The sequence below is a fragment of the Nipponia nippon genome, unplaced genomic scaffold, assembly GCF_047370975.1.
Source record: "Nipponia nippon isolate SJK-2023a ecotype South Korea unplaced genomic scaffold, ASM4737097v1 scaffold_19, whole genome shotgun sequence".
Taxonomy (NCBI): Eukaryota; Metazoa; Chordata; class Aves; order Pelecaniformes; family Threskiornithidae; genus Nipponia; species Nipponia nippon.
In genome coordinates this window covers 4,835,491-4,843,005 of record NW_028262335.1, presented here as the reverse complement: position 1 = coordinate 4,843,005, position 7,515 = coordinate 4,835,491, and positions in this window count along the sequence as shown.

Genomic DNA, 7,515 nt, shown 5'->3' with positions numbered 1-7,515 from the left:
GGAAAGAGATGTTGCGTGGAAGATGCAGGGTATGGTTAGTGACTCTCATGCTTTGTTGTGCTGGAACTGGAATGTTCCTCTCGGACTGGCGTGTTGCCCTGGGAGGGTGGGAAGCACCAAACTGGAGCCTGTACCTTTTAAGTTCCCCACCCAGCCCACTCCCCATTCATGAGATGTTTGATCCCTGAGCTCACTCCTGAATGGGGTCCAGGTGGGTCCTTAGTGCTTCAGCTGCTCATCCTGGAGCCCTGGATCACAGACTTTCCTCCCATATGTTTCCTATTAATCCTAGTCTTGCCTGCAGAGAAGCTTGGTAGGGGGATGGAGGGAAGTGGGTCCTCGGAGAGGGATGCTGCTACTCTTTTCCATTGCTCCCCTTTTCATTCTCTGGAAATCAGGATTCTTTCTGCCTATATTTGGCTATATAGGCTGTATTTGCACTGAACTGCTGAAGGCGGAGGAACTCTGCTCACCCACTGCACTTCAGTAATGCTGACTCTTGGGAAAAGGCTCTCATGGGCTCCTGGTATTCCTCACAGACCCCCAGGAGTTTCATGTATCCTTTAGAGGGAAAACTACTGAGGTGTCTCAGCAATATGCTACAGGCCATCCTTGCCCACAGCGTAAATATTAAGTACAAGTCACCAGGATTTTCTTATGTTCATAGCAGAAGTAGAGCTGGTCCTCACAGTCAATGGCTGGCATACCTCTCCGTCAGCACTGGGCCAGGCTGTACATAGGCAGTTTTGTAACAATCTCCCAATAACCAAGGACTCTCAGGGCTCTCAGTCACTCATTCCGACTGATTGCACCTCCTATTCTTCTAGAGAGAAAAACCAAGACTGTAAATTCTTGGCCTCGGTGGCATCCTCTTACCACAAGCTCCTGAATCCATTTCTATGTTAGTGTGGAAAAAATCTTTTTTTTTTCCCAGTTTTAATTTTACACAGTTTCTCATTCCCTTGCATGCTCTTCTTGTTGCTGTGCTGACAGCCTGCTCTTCCTGGTGTTGGGTCAGCCCCGCAGTGGTTGCACGACACAGTATTTAAAATGGTAGCTGCTTCTTGGTGTCTCGGCCCTGAAAGTGGAACTAAGCCCATTTTAGCAATGACAAGATGTTTAGTAACAGTGGCCAAATCTTGTAACACACCAGGCCCTCCATCTGCAGCATCTGAGCACAGCTGACTGGGAGGCAGTAGATGTTACGACAGACAACTGCTGACCTTTGGGCAAGGCAGTCTCTGCCCTGGCCTCTATCTCTGCTTGCTCATGTTGTGCCTGCTGTCTTTGTGCTTCAGCTTTCCACATGTAAAACAGGAGGAGTCCATAGTCGCTCACTGCAGAATGAGACAGATAAAAGGAATTCAAATTATGTGTGTATCCTTTACAGCCTTTAGGATGTTCATTAAATCACTCAAAGTACTCTCAACAGAATTTTGCTGACAGAATAGCCAGGTGACGTGTCTCCTCACTATGTTTGTAAAAATACATATATGTCCTGCACGTTCCTGCACCCCTGGACTTTGGATACCTTTTTAGACATACACTTCTCCCAAGGCCTCCCCCAAAATATACGCAATTACCTCAGCCATTCTTAGGGCAGCTGAATGCTATCAGTATCTTCCATCACCTCAGAGAGATTTCTTTGATGGTGCTCCTGGCAGGGATGTACTTTGGACAAGAGAACAGCTTCACATACCTATCAGCCTCCTGACAGACACCCACTTAATCCAGGCTTCTAGATTCCTTTCACCAGGTGCTTCGGCTGCTCTAAGTTCAGACTTACAGTGTTTTCAGGAAAGAAACATAATTCCTCATGCTCTTGCTTGACTGTGTTGCTGGTTTTAATTTGAATGCCACAAAATAGCTGAGTTGTAGGCATCTATCTGTTGTGTTGGCCTATTTTACCAATATTTCAGCTAGCTGAGGACTTGAGACAGAACTGTTACAGAACTGTCAGACCCAGCTCCAGCTGCGCTCCATGGAAAAAGAGTAACTGACTTCAGTGGGAGCTGGATTGGGACCTAAAACAGTGAGTCCCGTGGTGCTGCGATGTCTTTCATCTCCAAGTTACTGGGTGAAATCCAGACTACACTGGTAATGGTTGGGAAGCTGCCAGCTGCTAATGATGTGGAACAAGTTGGTGAGTCCTTGCTCCAGTTTGTAGGAAGCCACCAGACAAAACAAGTCCCAGGAATAGCCAGCTCAACCCTTTCCTGGTTGGGTTCATGCTGTACTGGCAAGGGAGTAATTTAGGAACTTCCCCTGATGTGGCTCCTGCGGTGTCTGATCCGTGGAGGCCACAATGCTTCTGTGCACATTTATCCACATGAAATTCCCTAGAAATACTCAACATGCTACAAAAACACTGTCTGGAACATAGTGCTTTCCCAGATCTGGCCCACTCTCCTAGTGATTCGATTTGTTCATAGCATAACCACAAAACCTGTCTTCCTCTTTGATTTCCCTGCCTGCAGCCGCATCTCCTGGACTCAATACCTACACTCTGCAGTGCTTGCCCTTTCAGCTCCTATAGGTGAAGTGCACTGCGTGATGGAAGAGCCGACACACTGTAGTGAGGGGTACCCTAAAAGCCCACGTTCAATGGATGGCTGAAGCAAGAAAGAGACTGACTTTCTAACAATATCCCCCTGGGCATGTGAAGCAGGGCGGGAGATTGGACAGTCAATATTTTTCCCAATTTCAGATCAATACTGGAAAATTACAATGGGGAAGGAGAGGCAGCCCATCTGTACAGCTGTTGAGGCAAGCAGATACAGGCAAACATACCTCCTCGTTCCACCTTGCTGCAGAAAATTAAAGTAAAGGCAATGACAGCCAGGAAGCAGGTAATACTTTTGCTGTCTGGCTCAAACAAGTGAGGTGCTCAAACAGTGCCAATGGCTTTGTTCTCCAGGGCTTCAGAAAAAGTCATCGATGCCTGAGCTTTATAGAACTGATCTCCCCTTTGAGATATGTTTCATGAAGAGGAACAGGAGCCACAAGACAGAGTATCTTCAAAGTGTCCAGGGGGGATGATAGGCGTATATAGGCAAAACTGGAGGTGCAGTTAAGAGAACATGTGCAGGATCTGTTAAAGATCAAACCTTACATGGCTAACTCCTCACTGCTCTAAGGTGGCTGTGCTTCTAACATTGCTCTTACAGTGCTCTCTGCTGGGGAATGAGAGGTAGAGGCAAGCAGGGCTGCAAGTATCCTTTAGCGGAGAAGGCAGACAACCATCACAGGCTAAGGAATGATGTGCAAATTTAGCTTATGCATTGCTCCAGTGAATGTATACAACGTCCTCTGGCTCACCCGTGCAAACTAGGCTGAACTGTGCTCCAGGCACAAGTTTCTAGCCCGTGCAGAAGCAGGTGGCATAAATGTCTGGAGCTGGTAACCTGTTGCTGTTCTGCTAGTGCAACAGTCGTCCCCAGGCAAGCAGGCCTCTCACGAAGCTCGGAGGGCATTCAGGCTGCCCAGTCAAGACACCCAGCTGGAATCACGTGTAACAGACTCCTTAATGAGCTTGGCAAGACAATGAGATCAGTGTCTTTTACTGCTCCTACTCTGCTGCTGGCCATGGTAAATAGGGTAAACAGCAAATTTCACTAGGATAATTGATCACCTAGTAAAATGGAAAACCATAAGCTGTTGATCACCTACCTAGGCTAGCTAGCAAAGGCCCTGCTAACCTCGGATGTGGTGATGGAAGAGCACTTTTGTCACCTTAACGTATGTCATTTTCAGAAGCTGATAATGGTGGCCTGGTGAAAAAACCCACCTTTCTGTGCTCCTAGATGGTACTTCCACCAGAGGGCTCTGTGGACGTATCTTCACGTTCAGAGGTGCCTCTAGTGTAGCTGAGCAATCAGGTGAAAAGGTACAGTTTTAATCAAAATATTATGTGTACAATACAACAGTATGGTGTTATGTTATGGTAGAGTCCTCCCCTTTGATTAGTGTTCTTTAGAGGCAGTGCTGTCCATAAAGAGCCTGTAGCTACTTTACTGACATTGTATAAACTCTCAATAGCTTACAACTTGTTCCGAAACATTCTTAGTGGGGATAAATTGGAATATGTGGTCTCATACCCTACAGCAAATAGAGAACTAAGCAGATAAGTGTTCATAGGTAGATAGTCTTGGTAATTGCCTAAGAAACCTATATTAGCTGCTGCAATGTATTAAATTTAACTGAAACCTATGAACATTTAAACTGCTATGCTGGGCTGTAGGTGCAATGACTGAGCAGTCAGCTCCGTCAGTTCTGCCGCCCAGTCAGACATCTCCTAAATTGCTTCCACACGAATTACGAGAGCTCAAGTACCAAACTTCAATGGCTGCTGCATGTCTCTCTGGCAGCACCAAGGGGCATAAAGTGAGTGTAAATGCTTCTGTAAGAGTTGAGTATTTAAAGAAGTCATTATAGGCCTGGTAAAACTCACACAGGAGGCAGGCAGGGAGGTGCTGGGCTGCAGTCTGCCCTTATGGCTATTTTCTATTGCTGCCCATCTTTGCTTTTGTATGGGGCCATAGGATGCAGAGTGTACATTAGACCAAAGTTATAAACAGTAGAAAGTTGGCTTACCTCACGGAAACAGAGAAAGTGGAAATCAGGCCCTACAGCTTTAACATTGTGAATTGTAACGTGACCCTGCCATGCCAGTCAGTGAACCCTCCGAATGGCTGCGTTTAAAAACAACACGGCTCTGGACACCTCCTTCCCCAGGTCTCGGGTCACAGGCAGCCCTGCTAGAAACCCTTGTCCACAGGGTTTTCTGGGAAGCTGTTTGATGAGTGGCTGTCTTGAGCCTACGCCTCCCGCGCACCCCCCCGCACAGGCTGCCACCCAAGACAAGGGCCCTGGCGCTTCCCTCCTCTCCGGCGGCTGCTCTGGCTCCTGCCTGGCCCTTTGCCTTCCAGAAAAGCCCACTGCCCAGCTACCAACTGACAGCTGCAAGAGATTCTGCAATGTGCTCAGCACAAGGGCAGGGAAAGAGCAAAGGAACAGCAACAGAATAAAACAAACCAAGGGAAAGGACACCCATCCCATGTGCGCATTATGAAGGACCTTATATGCTCCCGTTACTTAAACTGATTTTTCCCTCCTTCTTTGTGCCCAGAAGGCACAGCTGCTTCTCTCCTCAACCACCCTTGCCATAGCAACTTCCCGTCCTTTTTCATACAGCTTGCACAACTCTGGCCTGTCAGATTCTGTCAGGATCAGCTTCCCCCACGTCTTTGTGCCCCTAAAACAGCTGACCAATACCTTTCCTACTTGAACATCTCACTTTCTTCCTCTCCCTCCCATGTCACGGTCACCCCATCCACTGTTGTCCAGGAAGGCCAGTTGCCCGTTCCTTTCCTCTGCCCCCTGCTTAAAGCAGATTTTCTTCTGTCACTCAGGTCAAGCTGCTTGTTTCCACACCATGACGGACTGCCTGGCACCTCCCCAGGCTATACAAACCCATTTGATCTAGGAGCTGTTTTCCGAAGTTTGCTGGTGGGCTAGAAATAACCTCCTGCCACTGCATATCTCTCCACAATCTGTGATGTTTATGCACATTTGTGCACTGTGAGAAGCACTGCTTTGCCTCTGTGGAACTGGGAGTGTAAGACTGGGGCTCAAAACTGGTTTTGATGCGGGGGGGGGAGCTTTTTTGTTTGGACATGTGGGAAAATGCTTGGCCAAGCCCCATCGAACCATGTGTATGTACGTGTAATAGGGCCCTCTGTGTGTGAATACGAAAGGCTAGTAGTCTTGCCTTTGTGCGTTTCTAGTTTATATATGTTTAAATGAGAATATTTGGCCCAGCTTTCCCTGTGTATATATGTGTGCTTATATGAATCCTTACCTATTTGCAGTGTGCATGTGTACCACTGTTGTGTCGAGCTAGAAGTCTTAGCAAAGGGGTCCTTAGAGCCAGTTCTGTTTGTGTTGATGTTATCAGGCGCCACAGATGTGTTTTCTCAATGCTTGCGTATACCTACCTGGAAGTTTTTGTCACTGTGATAAGGTCAGTGGGTTTTTTTGGCTCGTGAGAGGCACTATAAACAAGGTGGGCCTCCGAAGATCACATGGTGGTTGAATCAATAACCTCCAGCAAACAAAAGAGATATGTTAATAGAGTCATCTGCATTCTGATAAACCTGCAATGGTTACCAGCTCTCTTCTGAGTCATCTCCTCTCCAGGTTTTTTTATTCTTAGATTCATTTGCATGATCCGCTGGGACTACACTTTAGAGAAAACTTTTCATTTATGACAGGCCCAGCATCCCTGATATATTTACAACTAGCAAATCCATGTCACTGCCTGGATCTCTGGTATGTGTTCTAGGTCATTACAAAGAGTAACTTTATAGAATCTTGATGACGACTTGGGGTCCTCAGGATCCCAGATGTATGGGGACCGGGTGGTCAGAGTTATAACTTTGGCTCAGATCCTATTTGCACTTAATGCTGTATTCATTCATTAGTTTCAGCAAACTCTGTAGACAAGGGATGCCATCACCCTTGTCCACTAGACTGATTCTGCTTCAGTAAATCATTACTCTTCACAAGATCACTTATGGGCAACCATTCTTTATAGCACTGTAGGATTCATCACCATCACCTCAGAAAGAAACAGAAAGGTCTAGAAGGGCTGTTCTTTGGAGACTGAGGATCCAGGACAGGCACACCCAAACAGCACTGACCCCAGTGTGGACCCAGGTATTGCTTCATCTCTTGGTTTTAACCCTTAAGCCATTTTTTTCCTCTGAGTAGGCTGAAGTCTAAATGCTGGGAATGTGCACACCCAGATTTCAAACTGCAGCACCAAGCAGTATTAGGACTGGGAAGTTTGGTTTGTGCCGTGAGGCAGGAGTGAAGTTCATGTCTGGATGTGAATTGAAGCTAAGAGGCTGTTTATTCAAACCTGTTGTCAAAGATAATAGAAAACTTGTGTATATGGAAAATATGCAGACCTAGGGTCTTTTTGTAGATTTTTATGTTTTCTTTGGGATTTTAACTTTAATGTTGAAAGCCAGGCATTCTTAAATGTCCTGGCTGTGAAATTAACCCACAGCATATAAACTGATGGCATCTATACTACAGATGAGTGTAAATCACTGCACTGGGCCAAAGTTCTTCCACTGACTTTAGGCAAGTGTAAACTTTAAAAGCCTCATGTCGTATGTCCCTTAAATACAAATACTTCTGAAGATTATTGTTGAGCCACCTCTCAGAAATACTCAGCAGATCACTGGCAGTGCAGATGTCTGAGCTTCCCCCCCAGGGCATTCAAAGGACTGGAGGAAAGCTGCAGGCTTTGAATATGTAAACAGCACTTTTGATTTTTTTTTGTTGGATTAGTCAAATAACTGACATATTTCTTCTGTTCTTAATATAAAAACAGAAGAGCCATTTGTATAAACAAGAGCTTCACCTTTCTCGAATCCTTGGGGACTAGGGGGGGAGAAGGACCATTTCCATACTGCTCACTGGATGCCACCATTCAGACGTGCCGGA